Consider the following 20,122-nt stretch of genomic DNA (forward strand, 5'->3'; position numbering starts at 1 on the left):
CTTCATTCAATGTATCCCTGTAAATTTGTAATAGTTTGTAAAAATTAACTATTTCTTGCAGTTAGTTTTAATTGAAACCATTGTCATGGGAAACTAAAAAAAATTACTTGGTGACCTTTTCAAATTGTGATAGTCAATTACAGTCTTTTTAGACCCTTATGTTGGACTGCTGTTTGGTTTGTTTGTTTAATATGTTTTAGACATTGCTTCAAAAATGAAGACTATTATATCTTTTACATCCTAGGTCAAACTTCATTTAATATAATGGGTTGATGGAAGGGCTGAGTTTGAGCTCAGGACCATTGTGATGATAGCCTGAAACATATAGCACATGACAACAATCATATGTATCTAGCACTATAATAATTAGGTTTCCAATCTTATGTCTTAAAATACAGAGAATATTTGGTTCATTTGAATTGTAGTATCAAACTGCTAATTGGAAGAAGCTGTGATTTAATTCTGAAAAAAAAGACTTATCCTATCATTGATTATTTCTCCTACCACAAGATTTTTTTTTCTCCAAGCTAACAGTATTTTAACTTACATTTATTATTGAGTCTACTTTCCTTCTTGCAGACTTTCTATCCAGTCACAAATAAAATTGAGGTCAAAAATGGTGACTATTTGGTAATAAGCTTTTTTTTTAATTACTAATGTTTCAAAAAAACAATAGAAGTTTTTAAAATATAAATTTATATTGTTTATTACATATTATTGTAACAATTTTTGAATAAAAAATTATTTAATTTTGTTTTTTTTTTTCACTATTTTAGCTTGGAAGATGTACTTATGATTCAACATCCATGGATTGTCCTGTGAATGTGGGGTAGGCTACAACAATTTTAAGTTTATTTCAGAATCAAAAGTACCAGACAAAGATTGCAAATATAAACTGTTTTTTTTTATTTGCTGTTGCAGGTCGACTGGCAATGATGAGATGTGTAATTTCTACATCGTGTTTTACACAGACAGCTCTGTGCAGGAGCCTTATGGAGAATGTTTAGGTAATTCAGAACCAGATTTAACTGGCAACAACTTCCCAGCTGATGTGAGTGTTCCATTACCGCCAAACCCTGCCCTTGAAGAAGAAGCCAAGGGTGTTCACAACCATCATGGTGGCATGGCAGGCGGAAACAATGGTGAGTTTTTATGATGTAGTGACTTATTAATTAGTTACTCTATTTATACTGCACAGACCAGAAAACATATGAAGAATCGCGCTACCCTTGTTATTTAGATTCTTCTCAGGAGTGATCCAGTAGTCCATTTATTGATTTGCTATATTAGTGCATTCATGGGCAAATTTGAATTATTGCTATAGCCATTTAATAATAATGTAGTTTACTAAAAAAGAAAAAAAAAAGTGGCTTCTTAATGTATCATACAATATTTTACATTTGTAAATAACTTTCTTTTGTACCATACAATATTAGGCTAACAAGTGCAACTTTAAAAATCACTCTGATTAATAATGATCTACAGAAAGTGACTATTAGCTTGTAAGTAAATTAGATTTCATGAAAAACAAATAAATTCCTAAGTGTATGAACTTTTATGAAACTTGAAGTATGTCAGGTAATTGTTTTGGTAATAGCTCTTAAATGTTCGTTAGTATGCATTGGACTGTATCCGTTGGGCTAAGGACTGGATCTAAAGGTTCTAGAACAATTCCAGAAGATTCAAATTATTACCTGAAACAGAAATTTGGATTTAAAACTTTTAAGCTGGTTTCTTGAACTACCCACCTTGATGTTATCAAGATCACTGTATCCTACAATGAGAAACAAGCCACACAATACATATATACATTGTCAAACTGTAGATTAAACCAATCATATTACATTTTTCTTATTGATTGACTACTTTATCTTGAGAGTCTTTTATATGAGTATGTTTTGAAATAGTTGTGATTTTGTTGTATTCAATCTCCAATCTGTGTAAGCTCTGCTCTAAGACACAGTTCTGATGGAAGCTCTGCTCTAAGACACAGTTCTAATGGAAGCTCTGCTCTAAGACACAGTTCTGATGGAAGCTCTGCTCTAAGACTGACTAAGACACAGTTCTGATGGAAGCTCTGCTCTAAGACACAGGTTCTGATGGAAGAAAGTGAGAAAGACAAAAGAAGATGGGAAGGAACATCTTGGACTGACTTGTGTTTTATTGAGTACTTGAAAATAGTATAGGATTGAAACAGAAAACATGAAGATGTGAAAAAGTTAACATTGGTGCCCCAATGCTCCCCTCCGTCATGTGGATATGGGATAAATGAAGAATGTGTTATTTACATTTAAAAGTGGGATGGTCTTATGGATCTTTTCCTTTATCAATTATTTCCTTTATCAAGAAGCTATTTGAAATACTTGCGGTTGATGTAAATGCTACAAGAAAAATATTGTCAGGGAACCAGGTTTAACCAAACAAAATGTTGAACTGCTTTGGACAATAAGCTATTCAGCAGAAAAATCACTGTTTGAACATGAATACACTGTCAGGTCTTTGTTGAATGCAATTACTGAATTATTATGAATGTATTAATGTGTCTAGAAATTACAGTAATTTTGAATTACAAATGTGTGTTATATATATTACTTTGTAACTTGTAATATTTTCGGCCCAAGTTCAGCTCGACAGTCACACCATACACACTCTGTTATACATAAATTAATAAACGAGCTCAACAACAACAGCAAAAAAAACTTATTCAATGGATACCAGCTCACATACAACTAGCAGGAAATGAGAAAGCTGACACACTTGCCAAAAGTGGGAGAACAAACTCACAAGTAAACTCTGCACTCTATCCAGAAGAAATGAAGAAATTAATTGTAGATAAAATAAATGAGAAATGGACGAGCTCCCATCCAAATTACAAGAAAGATGACGCTTACTATAAGCTATCCCGACAAGACCAACGTCTAATCTTTCGACTCAGGACCGGACACAACAGAATGCGACAACACATGTTCCAGAAGCTCAAAATTGGAACCAGTGAAATCTGCCCATGTGGAGTATCACCAGAAAATGCCAACCACGTCCTCCAAAACTGCTCTCTCTACCAAGAGGCCCGTATAAGACATTGGCCCCAAATCACCCCAATAGAAAGAAAACTATATGGAGAGCTCCCTGATTTGGAAACCACTGCGCAGTTCATCTCATGTATTGGTCTAGTCATATGAACACTCCAACATAACAGAAGAAATAAACGAGGTGTATGATGATTTAAATAAAATTATGAATTTAATCTAATGATATATTTACAAATGATAATGACATCTGATCTATGAAATGATAAATAAATGTAAGTGCATATAATATGATATGAAAATTCACCTTAATTATATGGTTCAGTACAATAGTCCACATAGACTTTCAAGACAACAACTGGTAATCCCCGTAGATCTAGCTTCTGGCTCAGATACTGTTCACCGAGGACTATTTATAAAAAGTTCATAGTTCACACTGTACCACCAGGTCTTGAGATAACGACCCGCAGTCTGGAATCTGGAACCTCAGACTCGTGAAAAACATACCTGAATGTCAGACAGACTAACCGAGATGAAGACCTCTGTCCTGTAGACTAAAGCTGAAATCTCAATATTGAAAAATTGAGACTGGAACTGAGATGACACTGAGACTGGCACTGAGTCTAACACTGAGACTTGACACTGAGTCTATCACTGAGATTTGAAACTGAGTCTTGACACTAAAACTAAGACCCTATAGAAAAACAAAAGAAAAGATTCTTCTAATCTTCTAGTCTATTTATAGAATTACAAATAGATCGAATCCAAATAGTAATAACTATACAATGTGAAAATAAACTCACCCGAAACAGGGGTCAAGATAATCCTTTAAGAATAGATCTATTTCCAAGGCAAATGCTAAGGCTGTCCAGTAACATAAGCACAAGGAGAAATTCAAGAGCTCCCCAAAATACAACTTGTCTCTACAGTACAAGATGGAGAGAATGAAACAGACGATCTATGACGAAAGTCATATGCGCACTCTTTCTACGTCACAAGAAATAATGACAAGCAACAATGGGAGATCATTCCACTGCACAAAAACTAATTAGCGCAAATGACATCATCGCCTAGTGATGAACGCGGCGCTAAGCAACCAATTCAGTAGGTGCGACATACACCATCCTTATTTTTCAGGAATCAAATCTTATCAACCCCATATTGTCCAGTCTAGTTCATTTATTCATTACATCCAAATCTTATCAGTCATCATAGTGACAGCCCTGTACAGTTGATGAATACACCTTGGTTTATTTAGTTGAATTGAGTTGAAACATTAGTAAAAAAATCACATTGTAAATGCAAACTTCATGTGCGAAAACTAGTTGGTGTGCGCAGCGGAAGAATACGCAGTGATGCAGCTGTGCATCACCCCAGTCGCTTTGTTGGCAACTTTGGCTTGCTGCTTTGTCAGTCTCTCTATCATGTGTGTGTTTTGATTTTGTTAACCTTTTGCTCATTAATATGACTCCCAAGGTTACAGCCAACTCTTCTGATGTCTGTGCCCTCTACTTTAGCTGCCTCTCCAGATTCACCTGCCCCAGTATCTTCAGCTACTTCCTCCTCTTAATAAGTCAGTCCCTTCTTTTTTTTTTTTTATTGCTGTTTCATTTCATTACTAAACGTATATATTTTCTTAATGTGTTTTTTGATAATTATGTGGGATACTCTGTTAGGATTGGTTTTAGGATAGGATAAGTTCTTATTGTATTTACATGAAGGTATGGGTTTTGAAGCCATCATTCAACAGCTAGAGCATTTCCCTCGCAAGAACGCAGCTGGTCGGATCAATCAATCCCAGCGTTTGGATCAGAATCAAGGGAAACAGCCTCTGTCAGAGAACACAAATCATGCCTCAATCAACAGACAAAACAGTGAGCTCAGAAAACTCCCTAACTCAGTTAGAGCTATAGAAGTTGGTCAGTCAGAAGCAGTCCATAAACCACATAGTTGTGAGTGATTTAGAAGTTGTGTTCACCTCAACATTATCTTGTACCTTTTTTTGTTATTGTGGCCTGCACTATGTATGTTGTCATTGTGTGTTGACTATGTTCCCACAGCTGTAAGTGGCATGAGTAAGCAGCTGCAGTGTGCTCACACATTTATGTTTGCTGTATGTATTATGTAACTTACACAATATGTCTTGTTGTTTTATTCTAAGCTTTATATGAGTGTAGCACACCAATAGATCTAGTTTTTTAGTAAATGCATGGCAATAATAGCCACACTGCAAAGTGAATATTGTGGTTAAAAATTAAACTGGAAATATTTGTCTTTTTAACTTGTATAATAATGAGAATATGTAGTGATATGTTGACCCTTAAGAATGCTAATAACATATCTGAAAATAAAAGATTGCCCTTTGTTAGTCTACATTCAGAGGACATACATGTGTATAGTTTTAAGCTGCAACATAAATTCACTGAGTTATTTTTCTTCAAATAATTATTTCAATTCAAGTATAAATTCAGTTATTCCTCATAGTTTATCATCTAAATTTTTTTTTGTAGATTCATACATGCAGAGCACATTTCTAGCACTGTTTGTTTGTTATATAGTAAATCTTTTCAAACCTTTAGCAGCTTGTATGATTTAGTTCTTGGACTCCATCTGTAAACAAATTTGCATTAAGCTTTTTGAAGATAATCGAAAGCTAAAGATTTGCTGTTCACCATCCATACACATATCTCAAGGCATCTTTCTGCTATTCTAGCATACACTGATAGTGAACTTTATAGAAATTCTGTATTAGCTAGTTCTTGTAAGACATTGGTGAAAGAAAAAATAACATGCAAGATTTCATTTACCTTGTATAAAACAGAAACATAATTTTTTCAAATGTGAAATATAGATTAAATAATGTTTGAACACATTACAATGGGTGATATTAAATTAGCTAACTCATTGTGATATACTTTGATTCAATACATATAAATGATCAATCATTTGTGAACTGAAACCCTAATATTAATTTGTTGCCATTTGCCATTGCTGCATAGAAGGAAAATGAGTACTGACATGCATTTCAATAGCTTAATTTTGTTTTCCTTAGTGTCCTGCTTCAAAATATGTTTGGAATAATATGTAGATTGGTGTGGTATTAGTTATATTCATAATTATCATTAGCTGGTAACTTGATGATAGACTAAGGCAGATAGTTTATACACACTTTTCCTATAAATTTAAGTCCAACTTTAAGACCCTGTGATTCACTTCCATTAGATATGTTACATGTACCTTAGTCAATGTTATTAGCTTATGACTCTGGTGTCTCTCTCTCTCTCTCTTATTATAGAAATATTAAAAACTCACATGAGTTCTCCTTTATCTTTTGCTTTTGTAGTGTGATACATTTGTTTACTTTCTACATGTATTTTGTTTGGAGAGTGGATGTTTAACTTGATCCTTAATCATTCAATGTTGTAAGCAAAAAATATTTAGCACATGTTGTATGTAGAAGCTGCATAGTTGTGATCCTGTTGTGTAGATTTATTAATTGCACAAGCAATAGAACTTTTGGAATGATATTCGTTTACTGTTTTCTTTTTTGTGATTTCCTTATATCATACCTTAACATAGAATTTAAAAAAAAAAAGAAAATTAAGTAAATCAAATTAGGATGCAATAAATGTTTAAAGTTACAAAACTTCATCAGATAATGGTAATAAGACAAAATATCATTTAAAATATAGTAAAGTAAAAAGTTAAGTTCCCCTTTCAGACCTTTGATCTATAGGGCAGATGATGTTAAGGTCATTTAAAAATGGAATAAAAAAACAACACTTGCACTTTTGGTAGATAATAGATATAATGGATTATATTAGCTATTTAACTCGTTTCTTTTTAACTCATTCTGTTCTTCAGATGTTCATTTTGAGAAACCTATATTCAATTCATCATGGCCAGAAGAGTCTATTACATTTGGTCAGATTGGAGGTGTGGCTATTGACACAAGCGGCAATGTTTATGTTTTTCACAGAGGCTCAAGAAAATGGACTGCACAGTAAGTGTTGGAACCTGATCGTGTTTTCTTCCTGTCACAGATCTATAACGATCACATCAAGAGCTAAATTAAAGATTTCTTTATTTTAATGGGAGTCCTCTATTCTTTAAAATAAAAAAAAAAGAGAGTAATAATGCAAAACTGGTTTGTAGGCTTAACCTCTAAATCAAAGTTATACAGAGAAAAAGGGGGGAAATAATGGATTTGACTGAGCTAATTGTTAAGGATTAACTCTTTCTCTCTGTAATTATTTACCACATCCTGGTGGAATCAACGCTGGTATCGTCAATTAGGAGAGAAAGAGTTAAGGAGTACAGGTGCAAGAACAATGACTTCCGGGATCAAAGTTCTCCAATTACTGAAGATGTCATTACTGTAATGACTAGTTCGGGTCACCTAATTAAAAAATTTGGAGCTGGCAAGTAAGTCTGAATACAATTTTAAAAAAAATAAATATTAATATTTAACCACTCCAGAGCAGCTTTTTAAGTTTTTACATTTGATAGTATGTATTTCAAGACACTTTTTAATGTGATTATAAAAAAAATATTTTTTTATAGGAATGATTACAAGTAGTAAAATTATTTTTTTTAAACAATCATATATGTCAAAATTCTTAACTCTAATTATTTTTCAGGTTGCAACGGAATTATTCGTTGCTCATATGTATTTCACAACCCTTTTATGATTAAATTTTAATAACTTTTTTTGTTGATTATCAGAAAATGTTATATTTGGAATAGAATTAAAGGGGAATGCACACTCTTTTTAGATCAAACAAATTGATGTATATAAAACATAAAAAAATTTTAATGGCCACATTAGCCACATTTTGTGGTATGCACTTCAAACTCATCAGGATTGTTTTGAGTTTTAACACTGCCATCCCCTGTCATCCTGCAGGAGGTTTGGGTTAGAACGTAGTTATGTTTAGTTCTGAAGGAACATCCAGAACTTAAAAAAAAAAGCAAAATAAAGATTTTAAGCTAAATAAATTAGGTTATATAAATGTGCTTAGCTTGGTAGGTTTTTCCCCTTATCAGCATTTTATAAAGTTCAAACTATGTTTCTACTGTTTCTTCATTATTTTGTAAACAAAGAAAAATGTGACAATATCACCATCAATATTTTATTGTAGATTTTGGTCAGTAGTTTGCTGCATTGTCAAACAGCTCTTTTTTTGTTCTATAGGAGGTTTACTGTATGCTGTGAATGGTCCTGCTTTTGAGATTTGTTGGAAATGTGGAATGTACCAGATGTAAGGTTCTATTTCATGTGACAACAAAACTCAGCTTGGTTTAACTATAAATAGCTAATCTCTCTCTTTCATTGTATCATAATTTATCAAAGTTATGTTTTATTTACTTATTCTTATTCAACTTTTACAAAGTAAAAATGTTATGAATGAAAAAAAATGTATTTTTTGTAAATTTAGTTACAGTTATATTGAATAGAATTTTTTATGTTAGCAACTTTAGCACATAATTTTAATTTGACACAGAAACTGAAAATCATTTCAATTAAAGATTGTTGACTGTTGTTTCACCTCAGATGAATTGATTACATTTTAAGAGGTTATCATATATTTATATTTATGACATACAATCTTTTGGCTATGTTATGAGTTGTTTTTGTTTTTATTTTCTACATGTTTAGGGTATAAAGTTCTAGTGCATACATACGTAGATTTCAACCCACATTTTTTTAGTTCTTACTTATGTATTTATGTATTTACATACATGTACTAAGAACTAATGTCTTTTTTTATTAAAATCATTTGTATCATGAAATATTCCACTTGATCTTTGGCAACTGCATTTAATTTATGTAATTTTTTTATTTCTTTCTGGAAATGATCTGCTGTTTGAATATTTTAGTTTCAGCTCAAGGGCTGTGATAAAAGTTTTAAAAAAATAATTTTTTTGATTATACACTGTTCGCCTGAAATTACAACTTAATCATTTTTTGTGTGATCTTTATGTATTTGAACCAATTTTTGTTTTAAATTAGCACAAGTTAAATCTGTTGATCAGAATTTTTTCCTCGGTAATAGTTATATTTATACTCAAACCCATTTGATGTTACTTCTGCAAAGATTTATAGACACTCAGAGGAAATGATAGCATGGTAGACACAGCTAGACTTTTAAGGCAGAGTTTTGGAATTCAAACTAAAATTTTAAAATAAATCAAAAACATTGATAAACAAGCTGTTTACTGCTAGTTCAATGCATCAATCCATTGTCTGCCTTTGATTTAGTCTTTTGTTCTTGATTTCTATGCTGCACTGTGTCAATAACTTAACTTTTTTAAAGCAGTTCTATTAATCTCTTTCAAATACTAATGCTTATACTAATCATAATGTAAGATTAAATGGGTTTGATATTTGTTTCAACTGGTGATGGTCCCCCTAAAGTATTGTATTAGTACTTCAAAACTTACTTATGTACAGTTTCATTAAGCCCTAGCCTTTATTTTTTACTTTTATTTTTTAGGCTGTTGAAGGTTTATCAATTTTTTATCTGGTGGAGACATTTAACCATTTTGTTTTTGCCACAAAAAAAAAATTGAACTTGTCTGTTGTGAAAAATGAAATCAAAAGTGAATGAAAGTTCAAAATATTTGTACTACTTTATTGATGTCATGTTAATGTTGTTTTGTGATATCTATATCAACATTGTCTCTTGTTGGTGGGGTATGATAGACATTGGTTCTATGCTGTTGGTAAAAATTTCTCATCCTTCATTGACTTCCATTGTACTCCACCTTGCACTTAGAGTGTTTTATGGAGTGTTTTATGGAGTGCTAGAAATCAAGAAATTTAAAAAGTATCCCAGTCATAATAGAAGTTTGTAGATTTTTTAAACTAACCACATTCAGAGCATTTCATTTTTACTTTGCTCTTTTTTTTATTGTGTATGTTCTTAATTGTAATCAACATCTGACAGTGCTACATAATGTTTTATTTAATGACTGAGCATAATGCTTAATTTGATTTTAATGTGGCTAAGATTCAAGAAACATGTTTACAAGTTCATTGCTAAAAACACCTGGTGCAGAGTCAATGTAAATTTAATCTCTGAAATAAAATGGGACTAACAATGACTTTCAAAATAGTGATGTCATTTGTTTCTCAAATGTTAGTAGCATAGAAAACGTGGACATGTTTGATGTATTGTAAGGGATCATATGTAACAGTTATGGGTATAGAGAATAAAATACAAAATATTAAACTCATTATGTTGTTTCATTTTTCTTAAATAGATGACCAGACTTGAATAAATCCACCATTATGAAACTGTCAATCATACCTGCTTAGACACAATTTAAGTTCCCTCAGACTGACTTTATTAAAGCTAATCTTGAGATAAAACAAAACTTGATCATTTAGCTTTAAAAAAAAATAATAACATGCTTCTCTTGAGGTTAAGAAATTAATACCTGGTTAATAGTTAATGAATGTCAGGGTAGGTTATGTTGACAGTGCAGTGTGAATAATCAAGATCAAATAGCTCTTAGACCTGGGTGGACTTGTGTTTTGAAATTTCATACCTACATCATAATGAGAAAGTAATATTCTCTTTTTACCAATTAAATATTTGAACCACAAAGCAAGGAATCTTTAAATGCAGACAAATATCAAGTAATTTTTTAGATTTATTTTACAAAAAGGAATGATAAATCTTCATTTTCATTTCTTAGTTGTAAAACATGTAAAAAGAGATTTAATTTGAAACATGAGAGTTTTGATACCTGCTGCTGAAAAAAACTCTTTACCTATCCCTTAGTCTGTTGGACCATTGGGGCACCACGCAAGATTTATTCATCATCTTTCTCCATTCTACTAGTCTTTTACCTTAGTTAGAACCTCTTTCAATTGCAGGGCCATCCATTCTTTTATGTACTTTATCTTTCCATCGCTTTCTGTCTGCCTCTTCTTTTTCCTGGTACTGTTCCCTGAAGGAAGGTCTTAGCGAGCCTCGAAGACTTTGTAATATGGCCATAGATTTTTAGCTCAAGTTTTTTTATGATAGTAGGTCATCATGGGGTCTAATCGCTGCAGTAGCCCTGCCTCTAATATCTTTGTGATGTGGTTTAAAATGTGATACCTAGGATCCTTCTGTAGCAGCTCAATTCCATTGCTAGGATCCTCCTCTCTAGCTCTGCAGTCAGCGTCCAAGACTCACAAGCATATAAAACACTTGCAGGTAAACATTGAAAAGTAGGCATGCTGATGCCTTGGTAGTAAGGGCACCTAAATTCCCTAAGTAATGCTGCCTATAATATAGCTTTAAAAAGAAAAGGACAATGGGCATTGCTGAAATCGAAATTTTCAAAACAGGATCCTTACTTTACATTCAGCACTAATTTTGTAAGCAGCTCAAAGGCAGATCCAAAACATTTTTTATGGGTCGAAAGTCGAGAGGCACTGAAGGGAGCACAAAGAAATTGTCGTCCAAAGCAAAGCTGGCTGCACAACGAAAAAAGGCCACTCTTTAGAGATCCTGCTAATAATAATAAGGCTAGTCTTCGAGTCCGAAGATCAGTGAGGAATGCAGTATTTCACGTGGATGCGCAGTCCCAGCTGTGACCTACATATTTTGCCAAATCCAGGGCAAGCATAACCATTGTCCGCAGGTGGTCGATTTAGATTTTCTTTTCGCCGTCTGTTCTCGACAGCAGATTTTCTTTTGGTTTTAAAATGTGTATCCCGCGGCCTTCGTAAGTGACCTCCAGCTGTCTCGTTCTGAGGCCGCATGCAACCAGGTGCTCTCATCTGTCAGCCAAGGAAAGTTGACGCCTAAGCTGGTCTTTGAAGCGTTTCCGCGGGGAAAAAAATGGGGGTGGGGAAGATTTAGATCTAGTTGCTCCATAAATCTAGAATCTATGTAAGAAGAATAGAACTACAGAAAACTGAAAAATATCCTTGGTAACTGATAATTTAGTTTATTTGATTTCGTGGCTTTTCAAAAAAAAAACTTTTTTAAGCTTACGTACAGTCAACTCATTTGTTTTGAAATCACGGAAATGGCAACACTCAATGTTTGTCGTAGAAATTGAGGGAAAATTGATAGATTTCAAATTCCCATATAGATATCTAGATCTAGATCTATCAAGTCTAGATCTAGATGATTCTGTTGATTCTCTTGCAATTGAAATTAGTAAACAGATTCTAACTGACGATTTCGGTAACCTAAAATTTTTATAAATAGTTAAAAATACTTTAAATGAATCTGGTAGATTGGTAGATCTATCATCTTCTATAAGTTCTAGACATCTCTCTAGTCTCTAGATCTACTACTCTGACTCTAGTATTCTTTATTTCTTAGTTCTAGACTAACTCTTGACGTCTTGAGTCTCTTGAGCTAGGCCTAGTACTACTACTAGTACTCCGAGTAGTACTCAGTGTGTAGTAGTACTATCAGTAGCACTCTTAGACTCTAGTAGTAGTAACTAGATTCTAGATCTAATCTAGATCTACAGTAACTTACGTTTATCGAACAAGTTAAGCTCATTCGCCGACATTTTTTATGTTTGAATTTGTTTTATCTCCGTAAAAATTAGACCTAGAAAAAAACTGATTATATCTATGAACTCCTCATCCATTTTTCTTAAAAAGTAGATATGTTTTATTCTATTACTACTCAAAGTTAAACTTATATTTGATGTTAAAGTGAGTCAGGTCGATGATTTCAAAAGCTTAAATTATCGAACACTTTTTTTTACCTTTATCTTATCTTATCGAACATATTAAGAACTTATCGAACACATGAGAAGTATGGTGTTTAAAAGTGTTATAAATAATCTTAAAATTTTGTGAAAAGTATGGTGTTTCAAAAGTGTTATAATCTATATTTTTTTTTATTTATATCATTTTCTTTTTACGCCATGTCAAGACAGACAGATTTTAGTCATTTCCACATGGTCCACATCGAAGGAATCTATAATCTATCACTGATCAGCTCTGCTTAGAAACTGACGGTGCTAAGCCCAGTAACGCATTATCGTAGTACTTATTTAGGTCTAAGCTATTTTGAGTCATAAGGCCATTAATAAATTAAATCCAGATATTATCTATTTGAGGGAGAGCCTAATAAGCTTTGGTAGCCAATAGATAATCCTCCCCAAGTCATTGCAGGACACAACAGTTTACTTGGTTCACCTAAAGACAAAACATACGGTACGCGGTCCTACGTAACTAGCCGCCGATCTAGCACGCTCAGTGTATGTAACAGCCCAAAAGTCAGTGCTAGATATTTTTCGATCTGGGCGGGGAAGGGGGGGTTGCTGAAAAGCTATGGTAGCTTGCGAGCTGTGTTACCTATAGATGTAGATAGATCCGCCCTCCCTAAACCACCTGGTTGACCAAAAAAAAAACACCGTATTTTAGAGCACGCTTAGTATTTGTCACACACACACAAACAACATATCTATATATCTATCACGCCTAGTGTTTGTGACCTAATTAGCGGCTTGACCTTAGGTACTCGAATGATGGCTCCTCCCCCTTTCCCCTCAACATTGTTCTTACTACAACTTGAACAATGTTTTGGGGCTGCGTTGGTGGCCTGGTTTACACCTGTGTGTTGGGCTGTCACTGACCATTTTTTTTTTTGTTGTGTGTTAATCTGGTGGCTGCGTTTGGATTGAGTCTTGAAATTTACGTTGTTACTTTGCACTGAAAAAGAGTGAATGTTGGAGAGTGGAATTGCGTAAGAAGAAAGCGCGGGTAAGGGGGTGTAGGCAATAAGAGAGTGGTTAAATGTGTTATTGTTATTATTTTGAGTATTTGTGATGTTTCAAAGGAGTGTCTTTGTAGCGCATTATGAGCTTTATCATATTTTATGGTATATGGTACTTTATATATAATTTTTTTAGACCCTGCGCCACACGTCTAGATCGAGAAGCACAACTGACTATGTATTTGAGGCTGACGTCACATTTTAATGGTCGATCAATTATTGATGATCTCTTGATACAGTGTCTGGACTGTTTCTCCCCCCCCCCCCCTTTTTTTTTTTTTGTACCTACCAAAGACATTTTTATTTCAAAATACCATAACTACATTCTATACCTCCCCCTGAGCCCTTTCGTTTTATTAATATCTCTTCACATCAAGCACATGCGCTAGGTATTGGTTTATAAAACATAATTCAGAAGTTAATAGAATGGGGCATCTAAAAAAAAAACACAACTGGATATATTCTAAATTCATTGTTCATAATATATTCTATATTCCTTACACCTATGGTAGCACAACGATGATAATAGCATCAAACTATATGTGTCATAAAATCAAGCTTTTAAAATGGGTACAATTAGTGCATATCGATGTAAATCTATTTACTTAGAAAAATATAGCACATTTACGGTAAACCACAAATAGCTGATACAAATTGTAACACATGGCTAATTTATATATGTACTTTGCATTACATTATTTTTAAAAATAACAATTAAAAAATATATAATTTAAATATTTTGTGTTCTTTGGGTTATATCCCTTTGATGTTTATTTTTAACATTAAAATGGCGTTCGATATCTTACGAAGCTGAGATTGCTTATATAAAAACTGCTATTATCGAACACCCCCTTTTTAAACCTCAATTTTCATGTTTAGGTAGCAAAGGACACTTTAATGAAAATTGTTGCAAATATTTCTCAGCCTAATTAGAAGCGTATTATATAGGTTTTGTTGAGCTGAACATCATTGGCATTAAAAAATACCCTTCACCCGAGACTCACTTCACTCTTCCCAAGAGGTCAAAAAAAGTGAAATTTTTATACCAATATTACCAATGCACTTTGAATATAAGTAAAAAAATTATCCTCGGGTGAAAATGAAACTAAATATAACTAAACTATAAAGAAATGGACGATGCACAATAGGAATGGACTAGTTTCTAATCATCAAAATAAAGGAGAATTTAAAAAAATACAATGGGGTGTTCGATAAGTACCTTAAAACGAAGGTGTTCGATAAGTACCTTAAAACGAAGGTGTTCGATAGATGTAAGTTACTCTAAATAAACTAAATACTAAGTAGATCTAGTAGTACTACTAATAACTAAGTAGTACTACTTACTAGATCTAGTACTGTGAGTGAGTAGTAGTACTACTACTAGCCTCATACTCATAATCATATTAAATATTACTAGTCTCAAGTCTGGTCTAGTTGTAGAAATGTAATCTAAATGATTCTAGATCTAGTAGAAAAATCTAGAGTAGAGACTAGACAGGATACTCCAAGATCTAGGTCTAGATAATATGATAGTAGATTAATTTTTAAATTGCAATTTTCATTAGATTTATTAGACATTTTATAATTGAGCGGTGTGGTAGCTGAGTTTTAATGTGCTTGGCTTCTGAACCAAGAGGTTTTGGGTTCAAATCTCAGTAAAGGCTGAAATTTGGACTTACCTCTGAATCCACCCAACCATAATCATATGGGTAGGCCTACTTGACATTAGTTGGGGAAAGTAAATTTGGTTGGTTGGTTGTTGTGCTGGCCACCTGACACCCTTGTTAACTGTTGGCCATAGAATTAGATGATACTTACATCATCTGCTCTATAGATCACAACGTCTGAAAAGGAGTACAACAAACTTTTTTTTACTTTATTGATTGGGATTTTTTTATACTGTTTCTAAAATTTAGCAGATTTTATTCTATTTTTAAGCTGTGAGTAATAATACTAATACGAGACTTTAAATTAATACAATCTTCTATTAGATAATTCATCTTGAGTAAATTAAACCTTCATAACAATCATTAGCTACTTTGTGATGTCTGGAGTTGAAACAACCATCATAGGATTTAAATCTTATATTTATTCCATACATTACTTTCCTTAAGTATATATGCACCCATTGGATACTGTTTTGCAAATCAATATTTGATGAATTTCTCTCCTGAACACATGCTTTCGTGCCATTGAGAGGACTGTTTGGTCATGGGCTCTGAACTGTCATATCAATGGACCAGGTTTGAGCCCTGCCAGCTGCCATCCCCCACTATCCTGCAGGAGATTTGGGCTAGGATGTAGTAATCTTCAATTCTGAAAGAACAATCCACACAAATTTATAACGAAAGAGTATCACCATAGTTTAATGTTGTTGTTTTTTTGGTGCATTTATAATAATTTGACATGATCTTCAAGAAACTTTCTCTGTTCACAGTGTCAAAGGTTTTAGTTAAGTCCACATATATTGAAATAAAGGTTACTATAAAAGATTTACATTTACACAAGAGCAGACTTTATTATTTGAAACACATCAGGCAAAAAATTCACAGCCTTGACTATAGCAGTTGCCCCTTATACCAAAAAGATAAAGCTATGTTGATCTGTTGATTGGAACTCTGGGTACTTTAATAATCTCTTATGGTATAATTATGTTAAAAAATTAACAGGATCCACTTAAAACAAACAAACAATAAATCAAGGAATAACATTACACACAGTAAGATCTTGAGGAAAGTTTATGAAGTGGGAACTGGTTATCAACTTCATTGCATTGTTGTAGTATATTTTACATTAATTTATTGCTTACATTAATTTATAACTATTATTCAGGTTTTTAATCTAATCAACATTTTATATCTTAATGTAAACTGTTCAAATGTTTTTCTTTGTATTTACTGGCAAAAATTTGTATGCATAGGTTACCACACTCTCTATATACATGAAATTTTAAAAATAAATCATCAACCTACTCCTTTAAAAAAATAAAGATATATCACCAAAGAATTATTTTAATGGAAAATATCTTTTTCTTTTTTCAGGAGTGCAAAGCCCAGAAATAGACCATCATTTAGACAAATTCTCATGCACCTTGAGATTGCCTCTGCTGAATTACTTCGGTTCAGTCGGGAGGACTTTTCTGAATCTCAAGTAAGTCCTTTACTGATTGACACTATGGATTCTGTCATTATCAACAAGAAACTCTTAAGAAATGATTTGAGGTGTTCTCATTTTCCCAATTAAAATATACAGATGAAAAACCTGCCTTTGTGCATAATGCATATATTATTATTTGAGTAAAGAGCAGATGGCTTCCTGACTTGTCATATTCTGCTAGAAAATTTGTCTTTTTATGGCATTTAACGTTTAACAGTACATATTTAATACATCATGGCCTCCTTCAGTCACAAAGCAACTATGGATCATCTCATTGAAACAAGATAAATGCCTGGGCATCAGCTGTGGTCAGAATGATATTGCTTTCTCCATGCAGCTGATGTATCCAAAGGAGTGGCAAGTGCTGATACAGTTTGGTATCAGTGGTGTTGCAGGCTCTGCAAATTGCCTAAGGGTTGCGGTCTCCTGATTTTTTCTCAGGGTCAACTCTCAAAACCTTTCCCATGATTCGGTATAGCTGCAAGGCAGCAGAGCTTTCAATTCAGAAGTTTCCTTCTCCTAGGTGGGTACAAAGAATTGATATTACTCTAGTATCAGCATCTTGGTTTGTCATCAGAAGCTGGCTTTGTACTTAATGTAGCTGTGTGATAACAATGCTAGAGCCAGAAGTGAACTTGTGCTTTGAATGATTAAAAAAAACTTTTTTCAACCAATGCAAAGCTTCTAAGCTTAACCTTTCTTCATACAAAAAAAAAAGAGACAGCCTCTTATTTTCTAGCCTTCTTTTACACTCTGAGAGAGAAAACTTTTACACTGCAAGTATCCCTGCTGCTATATGGTAGTAATGGTGACCTTCTTTCAGACTCTATTCAAACTTCTTATTCTGACCAAGAATGACATTGAAATAATTTGACCTAATGCAGAAATAAAGCAAATTTAACTCCTTTCTGTTCCAGCTCTGGCTTATCTTCTAATGTCATTAGTTCTTAAAGTGAACCAATTCCTATCTAAATATTTTTTCATGATACTTTTTTTTTCTTCTATATATATTAAAAAATGTTAAGAAAATATTTAAACCTTTTTTTGCTTAGGAAATTTGGAGGAAAGAGATTTGTGAAAATTTCCAAAAAATGAAAGCTGAAGGTTCCAATTTACCCCAGCTAGAAGAAGAGCTTATAAAAAGAAGAAAAGAAGAATTAAGGTATTTTGTATGGAGAGTATTTGTTGTTTTTTTTCTTTCTCATGAAATTAAGATAATTTATTTATGCAACTGAATTTTTTTTTTCATTTGACTTTTAAGTACTTTGTTTTATTTTTTTAAGTAAGACATATAAGCTTGACAATTATATTTTTAATTATCTCATGCCCTGACTTGTATCTATATAGACTTTGACTAAACATATAGTAAATTTGGATATTTCCATTATTTGTTGCTATGAAGTGTTAACTGTTTCAATATGTTAATTATTTTGTTTAAACATGCACAGGATGTCAGAGAGCATTATGAAAGCAAGTTGAACAATTTGTATATGGAATTAACAGCTTGTATGCTGCAACTGGAAAAGAGAGAACGGGAGCTCATCAAGTAAGGACATGTTCTTTGGTGTTAATGTTAGTCATGCTTTACAATGTTTTAGGGGTGCTTTTCTCAACCTGTGGGCCATATCACAAAAGGACCCGCTGACAAGGACTTGACTTATTCCTGTGCACTCCCAGTGGAGCATAGGGCCACAATCACACCTCTCCACCAAACTCAGTTCTGAGCAGCTTTCTTCACTTGTCATTCAAGTACCCTCAGCTTCACTGATGACTGACCTCTTCCAGGTTTGTGTGGGTCTGCCCACTTTCCTCTTTCCTTGCGGATTTCAATCAAGTGCGTACCTTACAACATCGGTAGCTGGTTTTCGCAGGGTGTGTCCTATCCAGCTCCACTTTGGCTTTGTGATGTCTTGGGCTATGGGCTTTAGTCTAATTCTCTCCCACAAATTGCTGACAAGGAGCAGTCACATATCTGGTCCCTTTTTTTTTTTAAACTTTCTTATGGCAGTATTAATAAAATTACTTTATATTGTACAATTAAATTTTACTAAGATTATATGTCAGTTATTTTTATTTATATTATATTTATGTTAATTTTTGTTGTAAATGTTCTTTTTCAACGGATACACATTTAGATACAAGTAAAGTAACTTTAATGTTGCGTATACTACCACTTTGGAAAGCCTTACTATTTTACTATTGATATAGATGTTTTGTATGAACCACAGCATAAGCACAGTATATTCTATTATAGATGTATCTAAATAAGTGTTTCCCAAATATTGGAATATAAATATTGCACATTGGAAAAAAAATTTAGCTGAATATTTATCTTATTTTTAAGGTAGAATATTCCTTACATTTAAAATATATAATTTGTAAAACACTTTCTGTTTTGTATTAGAATTTATGCTAAGATAAACTGTTATTATAATTAACCCATTAGTTCCTTCTGCAATCTGAAACGTTTTCTCCTGTCATTGTTGTCGTAAACTGTTGTAGAACATTTCTAAAATCCCCTTTTTCAATATAGGCCTACTTGCTTTAAACTTTTTTAAATAGAAGATTTCTCCTAGTCTTGTTGCAAGCATGACTATAAATCATTGTGAAGATTATCGATTCTATTTTTAGTAAAATCTGGAAGATTTTTATTGTTTAAATAATTTTTCAAATGAAATGGCCCATAAACCCCAGTGTATAAGCCCCCACCTGAGAAAATGAGTTCTTCTTTGTCGTTCTCATTGTTATGTTGTAGTGTTCATATGACTAGAGATGAACTGCGCAGTGGTTTCCATATAATTTTCTTTCTGTTGGGGTGATTTGGGGTCAATGTCTTATACTGGCCTCTTGGTAGAGAGAGCAGTTTTGGAGGACATGGTCGCATTTTGTGGGAAGCGTGGTCGAGGGGCTAAGTGCGCTTGAACTTGGCTACCTAGAAGGGGGCTCGAGGTTCGACACCCGACTCGGGCAGAGTTGCGTTTACTGAGCGCCTAAAGGCAGCACGGAAAACCAACTCCTAGATACCCCCCACCGGTCCACAAATGAGATTGGACCAGAGCGCTCTGAGCATGCTATAAGCATGAAAGTAGCGCTGTATAAAAGCTAATAATAATAATTTTCTGGTGATACTCCACATGGGCAGATTTCACTGGTTCCAATTTTGAGCTTCCGGTACATTTGTTGTTGTATTCTGTT

The 20,122-nt window shown here is 33.3% G+C and overlaps 1 long non-coding RNA gene and 1 pseudogene across 1 annotated transcript; both read left to right on the forward strand.

Moving 5' to 3' along the window:
• LOC129924208 (uncharacterized) overlaps positions 1 to 8,490 on the forward strand; it is a 31,581-nt pseudogene extending 23,091 nt beyond the window's left edge.
• Positions 8,491 to 11,623: 3,133 nt separating this feature from the next.
• LOC129924178 (uncharacterized) lies at positions 11,624 to 19,273 on the forward strand. The gene is made up of 4 exons (XR_008776153.1): positions 11,624 to 12,217; positions 16,813 to 16,921; positions 17,980 to 18,089; positions 18,376 to 19,273. It is a non-coding gene; the product is annotated as an uncharacterized LOC129924178 (long non-coding RNA).
• Positions 19,274 to 20,122: the final 849 nt, after the last annotated feature.

The sequence above is a fragment of the Biomphalaria glabrata genome, unplaced genomic scaffold (assembly GCF_947242115.1).
Source record: "Biomphalaria glabrata unplaced genomic scaffold, xgBioGlab47.1 scaffold_19, whole genome shotgun sequence".
Lineage (NCBI taxonomy): Eukaryota > Metazoa > Mollusca > Gastropoda > Planorbidae > Biomphalaria > Biomphalaria glabrata.